This window comes from Chrysochloris asiatica, unplaced genomic scaffold (genome assembly GCF_000296735.1).
Source record: "Chrysochloris asiatica unplaced genomic scaffold, ChrAsi1.0 scaffold00018, whole genome shotgun sequence".
Classification (NCBI taxonomy): domain Eukaryota; kingdom Metazoa; phylum Chordata; class Mammalia; order Afrosoricida; family Chrysochloridae; genus Chrysochloris; species Chrysochloris asiatica.
In genome coordinates this window covers 16913708-16934265 of record NW_006408536.1, presented here as the reverse complement: position 1 = coordinate 16934265, position 20558 = coordinate 16913708, and the positions used below count along the sequence as shown (strand labels likewise).

The 20558-nt window shown below is 38.6% G+C and overlaps 1 protein-coding gene and 1 pseudogene across 1 annotated transcript in view; both read left to right on the top strand.

The window, feature by feature from the left end:
- Positions 1 to 20558, top strand: part of CDKL5 (cyclin-dependent kinase-like 5) — a 176544-nt gene that overhangs the window by 16108 nt on the left and 139878 nt on the right. The gene's annotated exons all lie outside the window — the stretch shown is intronic.
- On the top strand, positions 16064 to 17210 carry LOC102825551 (annotated as a pseudogene).

Below are 20558 nucleotides of genomic sequence, written 5' to 3'. Positions count from 1 at the left end.
CTTACATGCTTGCTTGTGTGTTACCTTTGAATTTCAGTCTTGGAGGGAGATTTGTCTTGAAGGGACTTGAATTCTTGCCTTGATGGCTCCCCAGCGAACATCTTGCTTGTTCATGTAGTATCCAATCAGACTACCATTTTTGTTTTGGATTTTCCCTGTTGGTCTTTCTTTCAAGAAGTTTCTTCTGTTCTTCTAGCTGTTACAGACTGGTCTACTTTCTGTTTCAAGTAGGAATGTCCCACCTCCGAGTGTTTTGGATGGTGCTCAGGATTCCATCTTAAGTCCTATAGACTACAAAGGCTCCACAGGAAGGCCAAGCTATAGTATTTTCAATTGCTTCATATTCATGAGAAAGTTGGATAATGAATAAGGAAGACTGTAGAAGAATTAATGCATTTTGAAAACACCATGCACTGTCAAAGAGCACACAACTCTATGCTGGAGGAAGTACAGCCAGAATGCTTCTTAGAAGCGAGGATGGTGAGACTTTGCTTTTTGTTTTTTAGACATCTTATCAGGAGGGTCCAGCCCCTGGAGAAGGACATTATGCTTGGTAAAATGGAGGGACAGTGAAAAAGAGGAAAACCCCCAACAAGATGGATTGCTGCTGTGGCAGCAACAATGAGCTCAAACATAGCAACACTTGTCAGGATGGTGCAGGACTGACCAGGCAGTGTTTTCCTCTTTTGTATAGAGGTCCGCTGTGACTCAGAACTGACTCAATGGCACCTAACAACAACATCATCAAAGGGGAGAGTAAATAAAAGTTGAGAAATTGAGATTGAGAGCAGTAAGAAGAGTACTTTGTTTTTTTTGAAAAAAAGTCAGTAGCTATTACCAATTTCACAGATTTTTTATGGTTATTTGGGGTTGATGCTTTCCTTGGGTAAATGACTGCCACACAATTATTTTCCATGAAAATAAAACAAACTATTGTTTTTACAGATTTTTTTTCACACTATTTAATTAAAAACATGGAAAAAAACTTTGTCTTGGGTTTACATATGAATTGAGTTTTAAAAATAAAAGATAAGTTAACAATGAGAAACCGTTATGACATCAGGTATTTGCATGGTCATTTCGTTTCTCCTTATATATACTCATATATTGTAAAAATAAGATGAGAGTTCTTGTTTTTTGTATGAAAAAATTCTAGCATTTGAACATAATTATAGAAAGACTTGGGCTTTTAATAAAGATTGTAAGATGTTGGAAATATTTCAGTGTTAGTTGATTATTTCACAATAATTTTTAAAAATCTGTCTCTTAAATGACACGAATGACAGGTTATGGAGATTAATGAGATGCCATTGTTACACTGGACTTCAGGTCAGGAATAAGACAGTGGAGATCATTAAAGATAAACATGAAAGAGATTTGTCTTTTACAGAGGCACTTCTATAAAAGTATTATTTCTGTTTGGTTTCCTCTCCTAGTCCTATTGTTGCTGATCCAATTAATTGTTTAAGAGTCTCTCAATCTCCAAAGCCATCTCACCAAAATTGTATGTTTTTGTATCATAATGTATTGTGATACTTGAAGGAGAAGCTCTTGAAATCTCAGTTTTTAATGTTTTGCATTTTTTATTCTGCTACTCTGTTTATGGAGTGGAAACTACCTCTGTTTTTGTTGCTTTTGTATTGATAAAAGGAGTTATGAATGGCTCGTAGGTCATTTTCCAGGACAATCTGATTTCTTTAGGAAGCTAGAAGAGTTTGGACCTTTACAAACTTCCTGGCTGCCTTTGTCTTCATTATCCTAGTTGGAGCTTTGTGTTTTTTATTTTTTGTATTTTACAGAAGTGGAATAAGTGAATGGTTACATTGGGTCTAGCCAGTACGATAAACTCTCTGCTTATCTTACCTGTTTAGAATACTTGACCTTATTCATCCTTCTACAGTGATTCAGTTTGTAAATGATCATCCCTACCCCCTTTCTGCTGGAGGATGAGTTGGCTGAGTCACTAGATGGACTTTAAAGAGAACATTCTTTCTATACCTTTTAAAGATAAATATTTTCTTCATCAGTCTCTGATAAATGTCTGTATTTTAGTGATTTATATTAACTCCTTAGTGTGACTTTTTGTCAAAACCTTAGGAGAAAAAAATCATTGAGGTACTGTAAATTACTTAATACGGCCTAGAATAGTTATAGTCTTTGTGACTCCCATATAATGATTGTGTAGGACTATGCGAATAAGGTGCTTGTGACCAATCAAGGATATTGGATAACTTACTACTAATGCTAATAAAGTAGTACTACTTACTACTAATGCTAATAAAGCCTGTTATAGTTAAGATTAAAATTATTTAGGAGAAGAAAACTTGAAATATCTTCTGCTGCAGCTCTGTAGGATAAGCATTGGACTGCTAACCAGAAGTCCAACAGTTTGAGCCCACTACCCGCTCTGCAGGAGAAACAAGAGGTTTTCTGCTCCTGCGAAGATTTACAGCCTGAGAAACTTTATACAAAGTTGCTATGAGTCAGAACTAACTCATAGCCACTTAACAGCAACATGATTCAAGTGTATATAAATGAGAAATCAAGAAGAAATAGTAATAACTTCTGTCTCTAGTGACTATTGTTTGTCAGACATTGTGGTGGTGGTTGTATGCAATTGAGTCAGTTCAGACTCATAGTGACCCTGTTTTCAAGGCTGTAAATCTTTATGGGAGCAGAAAGCCTTATCTTTTATACCGTTGAGTGACTGGTAGATTCAAACTGATGACCGTACGGTTGGCAGCCCAGCTCCTAACCCACTATGCTACCAGGGCTCCTTGTCAGACATTGTACTCAGTGCTTTATTTTCTTTACTTTTAAATCCTCATGTTATTGTTAAGTGCTGTGGAGTCAGTTCCGACTCATAGTGACCCTGCACAGGGTTTCCAAGGCTGTAAATCTTTACGGTAGCAGAACACCTCATCTTTCTCCCTCAGAACCGCTGGTAGTTTCGAACTGCTGACCTGGAGGTTGGCAGCCCGACTAGTAACCACTACGCTACCAGAACTCCCTATAACAGCTTTAGAAGTTAGAAAGAAATACTTTTCCTTTTATATGGGGAAACTGCTGCTCAGATAGTTTAATTTCCTGAAGGCCACATAGTTATTAGGTGATACTCCAAAAACTGGAGTCCTGGTGTGATGCTATAGGATAAGCATTGATCTGATAACCACCAGGTTGGCAGTACAAACTCACCAGCCACTCCTAGGAAACCCTATTGTTGTTGTTAGGTGCCATCGAGTCGGTACTGACCCTATGTACAGCAGAACAAAACACTGCCTAGTCTTGGGCCAACCTCATTATTGTTGCCATGCTTGAGCCCATTGACGTTGCCACTTTGCCAATCCATCTTGCTGGGGGTCTTCCTCTTTTTCTCTGACCCTCCACCTTACCAAACATGATATTCTTTTCCAGCGACTGATTCCTCCTGACAATTTGTCCGAAGTATGAGAGACGAAGTTTGGCCATCTTGGCCTACAAGGAGCACTCTGGCTGCACTTCCTCCAACAAAGATCTGTTGGTTCTTTTGGCAGCCCATGGCACTTTCAATATTCTCCTCCAACACCATAACTCAAAAGCATCAATTCTATGGTCTTCCTTATTCATTGTCCATCTTTCACATGCATATGAGGGAACTGAAAATACCATGGCTTGGGTCAGGCGCACCTTAGTCCTCAAGCTATCTCTGCTCTTCAACACTTTAAAAAGGTCTTGTGCAATGTGTCCTTTGATTTCTTGACTGCTGCTTCCATGAATGTTGATAGTTGATCCAAGAAGAATGAAGTCCTTGACAACTTCAATCTTTTCTCCATTGATAAAGAGTGTTGTTTATTGATCCAGTGGTGAGGATTTTTGTTTTCTTTACATTGAGATGTAATTCATACCGAAGGCTGTGGTCTTTGATCTTCATCAGTAAATGTTTTAGGTCCTCTTCACTTTCAGCAAGCCAGGTTGTATCATTTGCATATCGCAGGTTGAACATCAACCATTTCCTTTTGTTACAGTGACTCTATGTTCCTTCTATCTTCTTTTGATACTTTCTGAATCATTCAATAATTTTCCCAGAGAATCCTTCAGTAATAAAAGTTGAGGCTTGAATTTTTTCTTCAGTTCCCCCAACGTGAGAAATGCTGGGAGTGTTCTTTGTTTTTGGTTTTCTGACTCCAGATCTTTGCACATTTTGTTGTAATGTTTGACTTTGTCTTCTCAAGCTGACCTTTGAAATTATATGTTCAGCTTTTACTTCCCTCCTCACTTCTTCCTTTTGTTTTATCATCTCTATGCTGGAGAGCAAGTTTCAGTGTCTCTTCTGATATCCATTTTGATCTTTTCCTTTTTTCTTGTCCTCTTAATGACTTTTTGCTTTCTTCATGTATGATGTTCTTAATGTCATCCCACGTCTCTTCTGGTCTTCGGTCTTCAGTGTTTAATGTATCAAATCTGTTCTTCAGATGATCTATAAATTCATGTGGCATACATTCAAGGTCATATTTTTGGCTTTCGTGGACTTGTTTTCATTTTCTTCAGGTTCAGTTTGAATTTGCATATAACAATTGATGGTCTGTTCCACAATCTGCCCCTGGCCTTGATTTGACTGATGATATGGAGCTTTTCCATCATCTCTTTTCACAGATGTAATCAGTTTAATTTCTGTGTATTCCATCTGGTGAGGTCCATGTGTATAAATGTCTCTTATGCTGTCTAAAGAAGGTATTTGAAATGAACAAATCATTGATTTTGCAAAATTATATCATGCGATCTCCAGCATCATTTCTGTCACCAAGAACATATTTTCTAACTACTGATCCTTCCTCTTTGCTCCCAACCTTTGCATTTCAATCACTGGTAATCATCAATACATTATATGTTTGATCAATTTCAGATTGAAGAAGTTGGTAAAATTCTTGTATTTCATCCTCACTGGTTTTAGTTGTTGGTGTGTAAATTTGAATAATAATGGTATTAACTGGTCTTCCCTGTAGGTGCATGGATATTATCCTACCACAGAAAGTGTTGTACCTCATGACTGATCTGGATATGTTCTTTTTAACAATGAATGCAACACCATTCCTCTTCAATTTGGCATTCCTAACATAGTAAACCATGTGGTTCTCAGATTCAAAATAGCCAATACTAGTCCATTTCAGCTCACTAAAGTCCTGGTGTGATGCTGTGGGTTAATGCACCAGACTGCAAAGCTGTTTGAACTGAGAAGTCGGCAATTCAAGCTCACCAGCTGCTCCTAGGAAACCCTATACAGAGTCGCTATAGGTCAGACCTGACTCAACAGCACTTAACAACTTAACAACAATGCCTAAGATATTGATGTTTATGTGTTTCATTTCATTTTTGGCAATTTCCAATTTTCCTAGTTTCATAATTCATACATTCCATGCTTCAATTATTAATGGGTATTTACAGCTGTCTCTGTTCATTTTGAGTTGTTCCCCATCAGCAAATGTAGGCCCCGCTGGCTTTTCTCCCACAGGCTTTACTCCATTCGTGTCATCATGGTCAACTCTACTTTGAGGAGGCAGCTCTTCCCCAGTCGCATTTTTGAGTGCCTTCCAACCTGAATGGCTCATTTTCCGGCATTATATCTGACGGTGTTTCTCTGCTATTCATAAGGTTTTCAGTGACTAAACATTCGGAAGTAGTTCGTCACTCCTTCCTAGTCTGCCTTTGGAAGCTTATCTGAAACCTGTCCACCATGATTAACCCTGCTGGTATTTAAAATTCCGGTGGCATAGCTTCCAGAATCACAGCAACTGAGAAGCCACCACAGTACGACAAACCGACAGACAGGTGGTGGTGGAAACCCTATACAGGGTTGATATTAGGCACTTAACAAGAACAACTACCCCTAAAACAAAACCCCTTGCCAGCCAGTTGATTTTGACTCAGTATAGAACTGCCCTATAGGCTTCCTAAGGAGTCCTGGTGTGGCGCTTTGGGTTAATGTGATGGACAGGACAGCAAGGTCAGTTTGAACCACAGAGTCAGCAGTTCAAGCTCACCAGCCATTTCTTGGAAACCCTATACTATACAGGGTTGCTGTGAATTAGAACCAGCTTGACGGAATTCTATGGAAGCAAACTACCACATCTTTTTTCCAATGAGCAGATGTTGGGTTCTGATGACCTTATGATCAGCACCCAAGTACTTAACCACTGTGCCACCAGCGCTCTTTAGCAGACCCAGGATTTAAACCACATTTCAGACATGTTATCACTTTAAAAAAAAAAAAAATTTTAATTGAGGTGAAATTTATGTAACAAAAGTAATCATTTTATAAAGTGGCATTTGATTGTTAAATTCTGAGGCATTTGATTGTTGTTAGGCTCTGTGAGTCAGGTCTGATTCATAATGACCCCATGTACAACGGAACAAAGTACGTCCTGGTCCGGTACCATCCTTACAAAGCTTGCCATGTTTGAGCCCAGTGTTGCAGCCACTGTGTCAGTCTATCTTGTTCTGAGTCTTTCTCTGTTTTTGCTGACTCTCTACTTTTCCAAGCATTATGTTCTTCTCCGGGGACTGGTCCCTTCTGATAACATGTCCAAAGTATGTAAGACCAAGTCTCTCCATCCTCCATCCTTCTAAGGAGCATTCTGGCTGTATATCTTCCAAGACAAATTTGCTCATTCTATTGGCAGTCTGTGGTATATTCAGTATTTTTTGCCAACACCAAAATTCAAAGGCATCAATTCTTCTGTCTTCCTTATGAATCTCATTATCCAGCTTTCATATTCATATGAGGCGATTGAACATTCCATGGCATGGGTCTGAATATTTCATATACATGGAATCATACAACTGGTGACCTTTTGTGTCTGGCTTCTTTCACTCTGTATATTTTCAAGTTCATCCACATTGTAGCATATATCAGTATAATATTATTTTTTTAAGCTGAAAAAATTCCATTCTCTGTATTTACCACATTTTGTTTATCAGTTCACTGAGGGGAATGATGGACATTTCAGTTGTTTTGATCTTTTAGCTATCATCAATAATGTTTCTGTGAACTATCTTATATGAGTATTTGTTTGGGTACCTGTTTTCAGTTCTTTAGGGTACATACCCAGGAATGAATTTCTGTTTACCTTTTTGAGAACCCTCCAAACTGTTTTCCAAAGCGGCTGCGCCATTTTACATTTTCCACTTTTTACATTTTTTTTAAATAGATTTCATAATTTTTGTTGAAAACTGGACATTTTGAATATAATATTAAAACTAGTGTTTGGTTTTGTTGTTATTGTGGATTGCTTTGTTTCCCTTTTCTAAACTATTGTTATGAAGTCTTTTTCATGTATGGCCACTGAATTCTGTGTTTTATTAATTAGTGTTTTCACTGTTTTCTTAAATGACTAGAATTGAAAACAAGAAGAAAAGGGGGGAATATAAGAAAAAAAATACTCTCCCAGTCTTTGTTGATTGGCTTTATTTTGGGCATTCTCTCAAAGCTTAGCCAGGCTATTTACAACTCTGCGTTAGTCTTCAATTCCTGCTTGCCTGGAACCTCAGGTGAGAAATCAAGATCTTCTCAGTTCTTTACTGTGAATTCTTCGCAATGTGACCAGGCACGTTTGTCTTTTTGATTTTCCAGTACACATGGAAGTTTTAAAAAGCCTTTTGTTGTTGTTGCTGTTATGTGCTGTGGAGTCGGTTCCAACTCTTAGCAACCCTGTATAGGGTTTCCGAGGCTATAAATCTTTACGGGAGCAGAAGGCCTCATCTTTCTCCTGGGGAACAGCTGGTAGTTTCGAGCTGCTGACCTTGTGGTTTGCAGCCCGATTTGTAAGCACTACGCTACCAGAGCTCCTTTAGTCTTCTACATATCTCCTTATGAGCCTCTCCTTTCCTAGATAAAGTCTGTTACTTGTTCAGAATGCTGCAATCAATTTTGGGCCTTTAGATGCTTTGGCACAAGCCATCCAGCACACAGTTTCAACCCCAAGACTTCTTTGAGTAAGGCAAAACAAAGGGAAGCTACTGGACAGGTCAAAACTCACAACCACAATAATTTGAAAAAAAAAAAAAAGGGTCCATATTGCTCCCCTTCTCTGCAACCTGTGCCAGAAGCCTGGCTGCAGTTGACTCAGCTGCTGCAGATATAGGGTGTGGGAGATGGAAGGTAAGCAGTTTAAAATGCTTCAGAACTCTCAGACCACAAAGCAGTTGCCTCCCTCTCCACCAAGCTTCTCCTGGTGGCTATAAGTTTTTTACTAGATTCCAGAGTTCTGGAAAAGTTGCTTCTGATAGGTTTCGCCAGTTCATTAGTTGTTTCTGAGTGGGATGGAGCCCTACGGGTCACTTTCCTGCCGTTTTCAGTGATGTCACTCTTCAGATATGTGCTTTACAAATATTTTCTTCCAGTCTGTTTATTCTTTAACAGTGTCTTTCAAAAAGCAGAAGTTATGATTTTAATGAAGTCCAATTTTTCTTTTATACTTTGTATTTTTTGTGGTGTTTCTCCAAAGCCAAGGTCACCTAGATTTTTTTCTTATGTTATCTTCCAGAAGCGGTATAGTTTTGTTTTATGTTTAGTTCTGTGATCCATTTTGAGTTAATTTTTGTGAAAGGTATAAGTAAGGTTTGTGTCTAGGGTCTTTCTTTTACATGTGAACATCTAGTTAATTCCAGTCCCATTGTTGAAAAGGTTATCTTTTTTTGCATTGAATTATTTTTCCTCCTCTGTCAAAGTTTAGTTGATTGTATTAGTGAGTCCCTTTTTGGGCTATTCTTTTCCATTGATCTGTTTGTCTAATCTTTTGTCAATAGCATGCTATGTTGATTACTATAACTTTCAGTAGTCTTGAAGTTGGATAGTATCAGTCTTCTGGATTTTTTTTTATTTTCTTCAGTATTGTACTTTTTAAAGGCTTACATTGCCCTTCTGGCTCTAGTTTTAAAAGGTTACAACTTCTATAATTGATATTATGTCTGTCTTTTTTTCTAATATATGCATCCTGGTGCTATAACTTCTTTTCTAAGCATTGTTTTTGCTACATCACACAATTCTTGATAAGTTGTATTTTTATTTTCATTTAATTCAAAGTGTTTTTGTTTCTTAATACTACTACTTTGGTCCATGTGTTATTCAGAAGAGTGTGGCTTAGCCTACAAATATTTTGAGATTTTCTAGCTATCTTTTTGTTACTGATTTCTAGTGTAATTTCATTGTGGTCTATAAACAAACACAGTATAATTTCTGTTCTTGTAAATAATTAAAGTGTATTTAATGATCCAGACTTTGGTTTGTCTTGGTGAATGTTTTATGTAAGCATGATAAGAATGTGCATTCTGGTATTGTTGGATGATGTATTAAGTAGATGTCTGCTAGATCAGTTGATTGATGATGCTAGTGGCTAGACTCTGGTGCTCAGCTGCTTTTTCAAACACTAGTCTAGATGTTACTGTGAAATTATTTACATGTGGTTAACCTTTAATCAAAATCAGCTGAACTCAAGCAATGTGGATTAACTTTGATAATGTGAGTGGACCATATCAAGAGAAGACCTAATCAGGTGAAGACCTGAGCAAAAATTAAGGTTTCCCAAAGGAGAAATATTCTGTCTCTGTAACATAACTATACTGCTAGAGTTTCTAGCTCCCTACCTGGTGTATTGATTTTGAACACAAAACTGCCAGAATTTTCGGCTTCCTATTTTCTGATCTCCAGATTCTAGACTTGCCAGCCCCCATGATTGTGTGAGCCAACTCCTTAAAAATAAGTCAGTGTGTGTGTGTGTCTATCTGTCTGTCTGTCTGTCTATCTACCTATCTCTATCTATCTATCTATCTACCTATCTATCTCTCTATCTATCTTATCTTATCTTATCTTATCTTATCTTATCATCTTATCTTATCTACCTCTCTATCAGTTCAGTATCTTTGGAGGAACCTGAGTAATACAATGTGCTGTTCAATTCAACTAGTCCTTTCTGACTTGTTTGTTTGTTGGATCTATAAATTACTGATAGAAATTGTTGAAGTATGCAACTCTTAACAATTCATTTATCTTTTTCTCCTAATTTTTTTTTAAATTTGTACTTGCTTCATGTATTTTGATACACTCTTTTTTTTAATGTCTTATTGTGAATTATGTGATAGTTTACATGGAAGAACATTAGTTTTACATTCATCCTATTGTACATCGTTTCATTGCCATGGTTACATTCCCCTCTATGCATCATCACCCAACCAAAGGGTATACAATACAAGCCTGTCCCCCGGTCGTCAGCACACAGCCCCTCTCTCTCTCTGTGTCTAATATTTTGATACACTCTTGTTGGATACATTCATGTTGTGGATTATTATATCGTCTTGGAGAATTTATATTCATGTAATGCCCCTTTTTCCTTGCTGATTTTTCTTTCTGAAGTCTGCTTTGTCTAAAATTAATACGGCTATTGCAGTGTTCTTTTAATTGGTTAACATGTCCTATCTTTCTCCAACACTTTACTTTTCATTTATCTATCTGTATATTTTTTAAATGGGTATTTTTTCTTCATCCACTCTGACCACTTTTATATTTTAGACTATTCACATTTAAAGTGATTGTTGTTGGATTAATATTTGAAGCGTTTGGAATACAACTGTATTCTACTTATTCATTGCACTTGTTTTTTTGTTTCTTTTTTAAAAATTGAGCATTTTATGTGATTTCATAAATCAGATGTAATTCTTATGCTTGTTCCTCTATAGTTAAGACATCCCCCCCACACCTCAGTGTCTTTCAAGATATTCTCCTTGTCCCTTTTTTTTTTTTTTTTTGGCAGCTTAAATATGAAGTGTATATATATATATATATTCTGCTCAGTGTTTTCTGAGTTTCCTTGATCTGTGGTTTAGATCTTTCAGAACTCTTAGTCATTATTAATTTAAATATTTTTGTCCTTTATTTTATAATAATCCAATTTATGTGAATATTATACCTTGTCTAATTGTCAAATATTTCCTGGATATCCTGTTCTTCTCTTTTCATTCTTTTTTCTCATTGCTTCAATTTGGGAAATTTTTATTGCTATAGCCAACTTCAGTGACTGTCTCCACGGTGCCCAGTTACTGATGAGCTCATGAAAGTACTCTTCATGTTTATTACAATGTCTTTGCTTCCTAGCATTTTCTTTTGATTCTGTCGTGGTGTTTCCATCTGTTTACATTATCCATCTGTTCTTAGATATTTTCTTTTTTTTTTTTTTTTAGAACCCCAAACATTAATCTTAATCTTAAACTCCTTATCTGGTAATTCCAAAATTTGTGTTATGCCTGAGACATTGAGTCTGATGCTTGTTTTTTTTCTTTAGATTGTTTTTTTCTTGCCTTTTAGGATGTCTGATAGTGTTTTGAAAGCCAGAGATGCTGTATCCGGCCCTAAGAACTGAGGTATTAATCTGGTTAGGTCCTGGTCTGTGATTAAGGTTTATTCTAGTTATGTGTTGCAGAGCCTTCAGTTTCCTTTTTTTCCCCCTTCCCTTGTTGTCTTTGGGTTTCCCTAAGAACTTCTTCTAAAGTAAAGTATATGCCTTGCAATACTTTCAGGTGCTAACTGTACTACAGTCCTGTTGATTTGGTTGGTGCTCTGGTAGTGTAGTGGTTATGAATCAGGCTTCAAACTTGAAGGTCAGCAGTTCGAAACTACCAGCTGTTTCACGGGAGAAAGATGAGGCTTTCTGCTCTTGTAAAGATTTACAGCCTTGGAAGCCCTGTACAGGGATCTGTGAGTTGGAACTGACTCTACGGCATATCACCAGCACCAGCAGGGTGTTGGGGAAGCAAAATGTGTCTATAATCTTATGATTCAGTCTCAGTTTTTTGATGGATTTGATCCCTCCCCCAATCCCCTTAGGTGAATCAGGAAGGCTAGAATGGGCTGTGCCCTTCCCCCAGGACAGAGATGGCTCTGGGAAAGGTGCCCTTGGAGGGTTGGCCTTTGTTATGAAGAATGTTCTGGACTTATTTCTTGGGTAGATATCAAAATGATTACTTGTCCCCTGCCTCTGCCCAAAAGGGGAGGAGATTTTTCTTGGACCCTCACAGTTATAATTTATTGAGGTTTCTGGGGGTAAAGCCTGGAAAGTGTGGAGGTTCTCCCAAGACTGAGCCACCAAGAGTTTCCACTCTCAATGATAGTCACACTTGGCCTCCAACAATTCTTTAAAATTGGCACTTGAGTATGACTGATAGTGTATGACTCCAGTGGCTACTTCTTTCTTCAGGTAAGCTAATCTTGTCTCTAGGATTGGGATGTCAGTTTGCCCTGTGACCTCAATTCTCTAGAGAGTTTTATGAAAAGTTGATTTTCAGTTGAGCTTTTTACTTGTTATAAGGACTAGAGTGACTATTTCCAAAGCTCCTAACATGCCATAGCTGAAACTGGAAGTCTTACATTTATATTTTAAAATTAGAAATATCTTATCCAGTTTAAAAATAATGTTCAGCAAGCGGTTTTTAACTTTCCTATGAACAATTTGCTTAGCTGAGATGATTCATTCTGTTATTTCCATCCCTTTGAATCTCAGATCTGTATATTCTCACATGTTTAGAATGTCCTTTTTCAGAACAGAATATTAAAAAACTCAAGGACTTTATCTAGTTCCATAAAATCATTAATAACTTTGCCCTAAATTAACTAGAATAATAGAATGATGACATCAATTGATTCCCCTCCAAAACAAAACACTGTTTTCTCTTTTATCAGATACCTTCTTATAAACCATGCTAAAGTCGATCTGGGGATTGTTTTCTTTAACCTTCACTTGTTATTATTGTACCCCACTTGTTTTTAAAGAAGTAACTCAGTTTTCTAAGGTCCTTTGAAATCTCTGGAAGCTAAAGCACTATGTAAATTTGAAAAACTAATAAGAGTAAATGCAGAATTCTTATGCTTCAAGGGTTTATTTTCAATTAACCTTGAAGAATGTATTAATTATAAACTAAAGATCTGACTTTAGTGTAATAGGATTACATTCAGAGCAACTGTATGATGGTGGATAGTTAATGGCAAAAATGGGTTCTTTAAGCAACCAAGAAAGTACTGTGTGCGCTTGAAAGTCTTATAATTTGATTACTTGCTGTAAGATTGCATTTGTGGAGGCTTCAGTTTTGATCCTTAGATAGCAGTTGTCACTAGCCTCAATTAAGACATTTTAAATTATATTATCCTTGAAAATTTTTAGGTTTCATATTAAGTTTCATTTTTCCCACTGAACCCACTGTGAGGAACAGCCATTAAACTAAGACCCAAATTAGCTCTGTGGTATTTAAGATTGCTTGTTATATGACAAGTTTATAACGTGTTTTAAGGATTAAATTTTTCTTCTAATTTTGCCAATTGTTTAAAATGAACATTTATCTTTTTGGAGCTAAAAAAGTTGTTCTCCCCTTCCCCCTCCCCCATTTGGAGAGAGAAACTTAAAATGTTAAATAATATCATGATTTTTTTTTTTAACACAAAATAAAACTTATTTTAAAATGAGTTGATGCTGTATTGGAATGATTTGGCGGAAAAATAATTTTTGCCATGTAATAATCAATTACTTGTATTTTGTTTTTAAGTTTTTATTGTAAATTGAGTGATAATTTACATGGGAGAACATCGGTTTTACATTCATCATTTCATTGCAATGATTACAGTCTCCTCCGTGCGTCTTCATTCAACAGTTTTTTGGGGAGCACGGCGGGAAGTACACAGAAACACTCAGAAATATATAATTATTTAAACAACCAAAGGGCACATTCTGTAAGCTTGCCTACTGGCCACCAGCACTCAGTCTTTCTCTTTCAATGAGTCTAGAGTCCTCAGTTGTGCTCTCTCTCCATGTCCTCATCTCTGCCTCCATCTCTGGTGTCACTGCCTCTCTAGATAAGGCCGCACATTATGCTCGTGGTCTTCTCCCTTGATGGTCCTCGGGTTCTCTGTTCATGGACTATAAGATTAACTACTTCCCCCTTTTTGTTACAAAACTTACCTTTACAGTTGTGACAGTCGCAGTTAATCATGGTAACAGTTCTATTGAATCGTAAGAATCTTACCCGCATCTCTTTTCACCAGACCCTTCTAGACAAGATGAAAACTATTCAATGGGGACTCTACCTTTCCCTGCTCACTCTGAAACTAAACTCCCTCTTGAAAACTTGTAATAAGCTAGTCACTTCTTGCCTTTATCATTCCCCCATTTTGGTAGAAAATGTTTTAAATTACCTGTCCCTATATACCCTGTATACAGAGGGGATAGGATTGATACTTGATGTGAAGACTCCTTCCCTCTTAGTTAGTATTTTGAGCTACTACATCCATGAGTATAGGTCAAATTCATCAAATTGTGTAGCAAGTTAAACTTGTTTCCTTTATCAAAGATTAATTTTTTTATTTTCTTCTAATCCAATTCCATTGAGGCTAGGTCAAATGTGTACTATCTGCAAGTTTGGGCATTCTTGTGCATCTCACCTCATCTAGATGCTTCACTCTCAGCTCCCGTGCTCCATGGCTATGTCCTTGTTCATGGGCTCAGAAATCCTGAGGTCTGACCACACTTCTGACCAACCAGCCCTTCCTCTTCTCTCTCTTATCTCTAAGTCAATGGGAGTCTATGGGAAATGGTTGAACTCAGCCCATATCTTCTTTGCTGCCTTTCCCCCTCTTCTACTCACTAGTAGGTCAATGCGGTCACCAGCAAGCTAACATATCTGCTCATGTGTTCCCTGTGAGTTTTAGTCTTGGAGGGGGATTTGCCTTGATGGCTCCCTGACGAACAACTTGCTTATTCCTTGTAGTAGCCAATTGTACTGCCATTTTTGTTTTGGAGTTTTCCTGCTGATCTTTCTTTCCAGAAGTATCTTCTGTTGCTCTAACTGTTCTAGGCTGGTGTACTTGTCCTTTCTAGTGGGAATGTCCCACCTCAGAAGATTCTGGATGGAGCTTATGATTCCACCTAAGGTCCTAACTTGTAGTTCATTTTAAGGTAAAATCCATTTGTCCAGCATGCTCTGCAATAGAGGCATAAACCTTTCCTTATGGTTTTTTACATAGAAACTTCTTATAAGGAAATAAGGACTCTATTTAAATGGATAAAGAATATTAAGTGCCATCACACTGGTTTTGACCCATAGTGCTCCTGTATAGGGTTTCTGAGGAGCAGCTGGTGAGCTTAAACCATCGACCTGGCAGTTCATACTGACTTTACAGTCCAGCACATTAAGCCACAGCACGATAGTAGTGGCATGGTTAAAATCTTGAGATAAGTTAGGTCTTTCACGTGCAACAATTCTATTCTTTGCTTGGCTGACTATCATGTCTGGTCTGGGTTTCCTCACATTATATTGTCACTGCCTCCTATTTGTTTCTTGGCACTGACTTAAAGTTGCAGTTGTATATATTCACTCACTCACTTAGCATTTTTATTGATTCTTTGATGTATATTTTCCCCTCACATTTCTGAAATTGGGATTGATTTCTTTCTCAGTGGTAAGTAGAATAATAGTCTATCCTCCCATCGATCATGTTTCATTAAAGTATTTTACATTTAATTATCTGTTTCCCCAGTTGATTATGAGTTCCAAAAGTAGAGAAATTACTCACCATTAGGAACCAGTACCTGTCACACCTAGTAGGCACTGAATCCATTTGGGAGATGTTGGCCTTAATACTTCTGAAGATGAATTAGTCAGTGTATGGGCATGAATTGTTAATTTCTGTCTTTGGGACATTATTTCTGGAGATTGTTTTATTCTAGAATTGAAAGACGCCTTGTAGAGTTGTCTGTTTTGTTCTATTTTTGTAGTTTGCTCCCTTAAAGATATACACATCTTTATTAAAGTATACTCATACTTTTCATGTATGAAAAGTAATCTGTTTAAGCGTTTACCCCAGGTAGCAGCAGTTTCCTTTCATTGGGGAAAGGAGTATGGAAAGTACCCAACAGCAGCAACCTTTCAAACTTTAAATAGGCAATTCTAAGTGATTGAACTTTTCTTTTCATCTTACTTCATCCTCCAAGGAGTACAATCATTTGGCATGCTTGCTTCACTTCTTTTATGCTAAGAACAGCATCCAGGCAGCATGAATGACTGGAGTACCTTAGGCCAACTCCTGGACAAGGACCAGGCCTATTCCACAGCTGGAGGGAAAGTGTGGCTCTCAGTCATTTTCATTTTCCGAATCTTGCTATTGGGAATAGTGGTTGACTCAGCCTGGGATGTTGAGCAGTTTGCCTTGCCTGGTTGTGAAAACATCTGCTATGACAAGTCTTTCCCAGTCTTTCACATGCGCTTATGGGTCCTGCAGGTCAGTGTGGTTACATTTGTGTCTGTACCCACACTGTTGTACCTGGTTCACATGTTCTATGTAATGCGAAAAGAAGAGAAGTTGAACAAGAAAGAGGAGGAACTCAAAGTTGCCCAAACGGATGGTGTCAGCATGGAGATGAACTTGCAGGAAATTGAATTAATGAAATTTAAGTATGGTATTGAAGGACACAGCAAGGTCAAAATGCAAGGAGGCTTGCTGCAAACCTACATTATTAGCAGTATCTTCTTAAAGTATGTTTCTGTGTTGACTGTCTTGCTGATCCAGTGGTACCTCTGTGGATTCAGCCTGAGTGCAATGTATTCTTGCAAAAGAGATCCCTGCCCTCTTCAACTGGATTGCTTCATCTCTTGCCTCACAGAGAAAAGCATCTTCATCATCTTCATGCTGATGGTTTATCTTGCCTTGAACATCATTGAGTTACTTTTTGTCGTATTCAAAAGCATTAAAGATCATTTGAAGGGAACAGAGTGATCTTTACCACAGTACAAATAAACCATGGAGCCCCTCCAAAGACCAAGATTCTCCACAACATACTTACTTCCGCCACTGCTCATCAAATGTTTCACTTTTATGTGAGTCTCCTCCCAGAAACAAGCTGTTTACTAGAGTCAGAAGCAGTTCTTCCTGCAATAGTTATGACAAAAAAGGAAGTGACCAAAACCATACTGATTACAATATATATAGCAAAATCCAATGGGACAGGCAGGCAGCCATGTCTAACTCTCAATCAAGCTGCATAGCCTTCAGATTTACCATGAAACCAGAGTTCTACAAACCCTAGCTGGTGGGCATGAACTAGAGCCATTAGTCTGGGGATCCGCGGCCTGCCACCAGAGCTAACAATCATGTTAGCAGCAGTCCTCAGCCTAGATCTCTTTCAGTCATGAACAAAAAATAGAAGGTGCACTAGACAGTATGGAGTCCTTGTGTGGCACTCTAGGATAAGCACTGGATGCTAACCATAAGGATGGCGGTTCATACCCACCAACTGTTTCTCAGGACCCTATGTTGTTGTTGTTAAGTACCGTAGGGTAGGTTCCCAGTCATAGCGACCCTGTATAGTGTTTTCAAGGGACCTTCCAAGTGATTCAAACTGACTTTGTGGTCCAGTGCTTTATCCTACAGCACCACACCAGCACTCCAGAAACCCTATACTGGATTGCTATGAGTCTGAACTGACTTGATGGCACTTAACAACAACACAGAAAGTACTGCTTTGTTCCTGTGGAGGTGGTACTTAGCAACCTCAGTCATGAGGTTTAGAAGATGCAGGGGCATTAGAATACCAGGGTCCTTTTGGGGATGTTTGGGTAAGAGGATGGAGAGAGAGGGATTATAGGAATGACATGTTTGTATTTAGAGTAGTTGATTTGAAGCATTTAAATTCTAAATAAAAGTTAAATTAGATGATACATGCGTAAGGATTCCCCCCCCCACACACAATCTTGTGAGAAAAAATAGTTCCTGAACATTTTCTTTCTTTTCTGTAAGTAAAAAACCTAGGATTGTCCTATGTCTCCGCTAAAACATTGTTGTTAGAATTTGTACCTTGAAGGTAAAGTTTCTTCTAGACCTAACCCTCCAGGTGTCAATGGACTTGTGCTACTTACTCTATATAATTTTTTAATCCTTGATTTCAGTTAAATGTTTAGACAAAGCCCACAGAAAAAGACTATCCATGCATTTGCAAATCCTAGGCAGGTTATATATGAGGGGAGGCTTCAGAAAGTTCATAGGAAAATTCCCTTAACTTTTCATTCTGTTTTCCCATGCACTTTTTGTTTTCAATTTTTTAAAAATTTTACGTTTTTATTGTGAATTGCATGATAGTTTACATGGGAGAACATCAGCTTTATACCATTGTTTCACTGCAATGATTACAATCTCCACCGTGTATCATGGTTCAACAGTATTTGCTTCTACTCCCTCGGGTTTTTTTTTGTTTTGTTGTTGTTGTTATTGGTTTTTTTTTTGGGGGGGGGAATTCCTTTGTACTTTTAAGCTTCCTTTTATGTATGTATGTATGTGTGTATATATATATACACATATATATGTATTTTAAATCCATTTGCCTCATTTCTCAGATCCTCTTCACATTCAGTTCACGGTTTCTGCAAGCATTTTTAAAATACTTTGGGCATCACTTAACATTCTTTGAGCTCAAGCTAGGGAGACAGGCCATGTTCAGTATTGAAAGATCACTTGTTTGTATATGTGTTTAGGGACATATGCTATTCACCTGTATTGGTTCAAGCACATGCAGTATAAACTCATGAACATAGATTATAAAATAATATACACAGAGTGTAGAAATTAGACCCTTTCTCCTGGATTTTGTGATATGGGTCAATATGGCGTTTACATTGCATAATTCCTGCTATGACATTAAAATCCTTGCCTTCACCCTCCCCCTTTTTTCTAAAATATTTTTTTTCCACATATTCAACTGTAGATAATGGTTTCATTAGTTATGATTAAGTTATTTTTTCTCTTTTTAAAAGAATATAGCAGCAATGCTTTTGCTGACATGAATGATTTCTTTTTCTGAAGGATAATCATGATGCTTTAATCGTTAATGTGAGAGACTTAAGTGCTTAGAGTTGGACTATTAACTGTACTTATGTGAATTTTACAGTAACTGATGTTTCTTGGCTTTGCCCTACTTAATACACCGTAATGCAGAACTTATATTTTGTTATGAGTCTGACAGTTTGGGGGATGACTAGCAACTTTGGTGTTTATGCTAAAATTTTATTTGAAATGTAAGAGAGAATGAAGGAAGTTTGCCTAGAACATATGTAACTTTTTTAAAAAGATACAAACTAGGGAAGGGGACCGGCGCTTCCCTGACCAGGCAGTTCTGGTAGGGCTCCGGGGAAAAGGGCCGGAATCGCACATAGGAAACCTCTGTCTAGCAGACAGACAGCCTTTGAACAAACATAAGATCTTATATTTCAACATTCTGAACTCGTTTTTTTAAAAGATCAACTTGCTGAGGAATTACAGGCATTTTTGAGCTTTTGCCTGCCTGCACGCGGCTTCCGCTTCGCGCCTGCGCTGGTGAGTGCCTCTGCCCACTGCAGACCTTGGAATGCAGGGCGAGAGCAACCCCACTTAGAAGGCTGCATTTCCAGAGAAAAGGAAGCATAAACTAACAAAGCCGAACAAATAGAGAGGGATATCGGCGTGGATATCAGGAAATTCGGGGTATCCATGGTACAGAGAGACTGAGAGAGGCATCTTTTATGTCATCAAATACAGACACTACCTCCCTGCAGCCATTACCCCCAGCTCTCTACTGCCCCAGCTTAGACCAGCCCTCTGCCAAGCCGCTGAGGTTCAGGAACGCCCAAGGCACAGGCCCGCCCACTGAGGCCAAGGCATGCCCTGAGGCCCAACCCACCCACAGACTGGTCAAAAAGGCCCAGTCCCAACCAAGGCCCAGTCGCCGCCGAGGTCCAGGTCCCCCAAGGCCCAACCCGCCCCATAGCCAGGTCATGGAGGTCCAGGGCCCCTGAGGACCAACCCGACGTGTAGCCCAGTCACCAAGGCACAGTGCACCTGAGACCCAACCCGCCCTCAGCCCAGTCCCTGAGGCACAAGCCCACCGAGGCCCAATCTGGCCAACCCGCCCGCTGAGGCCCAAGCCGCCCGATGCCCAGCTGCTGATACCCAGGTTCCCTAAGGCCCAAACCGCCCGCCTGAGGCCCAAACCACCTGCCTGAGGACCAACCCTTCTGCAGTCTGGTCGCTGATACCCAGGCCCCCAGAGGCCCAAACCGCCCGCCCTAGGCTCAACCCACCCACCCAAGGCCCAAACAGCCCGCCGCCGAGGCCCAGGCCCAACTGAGGCCCAAAAAAGTTACTCTGAGTTAAGCAATAAGGAGAGTGAAAAGAGAAGACCACATCCTGATCACATCTTCCTGGAGGTAGTCAGAAAACATAAAAAATTATTAAAACACATAATTAATTATAAGGACCACAGATAAACATTAAACAAGTCAAAGAAGCAAAAGCAGATGACCATATGGGAACAGGTCCATAAAAAAGATAAAATATCTGAGACAAATGAACCAGAAGTAGACCTTCTCTCCATGCTGTAAGGAGGGCAGGCCTTGGAGATACCTGAGAAAGAATTCAGAAAAATGATTATAAAATGTCTCAAAACATTTCACAATGGAGTTGAGAAAAATAATGAACTCAGAAAAGCGCTCGAGGAACAATCAAACAAGATAGATACAGCATT